At 37.1% G+C, this 639-nt stretch overlaps 1 pseudogene; it reads right to left on the bottom strand.

Moving 5' to 3' along the window:
- Positions 1–308: 308 nt before the first annotated feature.
- LOC105457005 overlaps positions 309–639 on the bottom strand; it is a 3,062-nt pseudogene continuing 2,731 nt past the window's right edge.

The following is a 639-nucleotide window of genomic DNA, read 5'->3' as shown; positions in this document are numbered from 1 at the left end:
TTAAAACAGAATGTAATTAAACGATAAGACAACAGAAATAACTTTTCTGGATAACTAAGTTGTCAACTAAGAAAAAAAACGGACGTATGTATAGTCTTAATGTAACGTTTGTCGAATATTAAATATACAAAGTAGAATAAATATTATATCTTTATTTATTATTCCTGCTAATTCGTAACTCTTAAAGCATTTGTAAAATATGTAAGTTGTAGAATATAATTTGTACAGAATAGCTAATTATCATACATTATAACTTATAAAAAAAGACTTATTATTTTTTTTATTACTCAATTAATTCCTATTTTGTTTTATTTGTCCCTCTTCGACGTCTTACCTTTCTTCTTCTTTGCCGGAACTTCGTCCTCCAAAGACGACGAAGAAAAATCGGTCGTTGTCAAGCTGGACGAACTGGTAGATTCGGCAGAGTTAGAGGGCTCCTCTTCCTTGATACCGGTCAACATCGGCACAGGCGCCGGTTTTGGATGGGACTTCAGGTGTTCCCTCAGGTCATCCGTCAAACCGTCCAAGCCAATCGACTTGAAGAAGTTGATCGCGAAACGCATGTTCTTCGGATCTCTGGGGAATAGCCCCTCGAACACCTCCTGCAACGTCACGTCTTTAACCCGCTCGTTCAACTTC

This window comes from Wasmannia auropunctata, unplaced genomic scaffold (genome assembly GCF_000956235.1).
Source record: "Wasmannia auropunctata unplaced genomic scaffold, wasmannia.A_1.0 LD335411.1, whole genome shotgun sequence".
NCBI lineage: Eukaryota > Metazoa > Arthropoda > Insecta > Hymenoptera > Formicidae > Wasmannia > Wasmannia auropunctata.
Note: the sequence above shows the minus strand (reverse complement) of the source record. Positions and strands in the feature narration are given on the sequence as shown.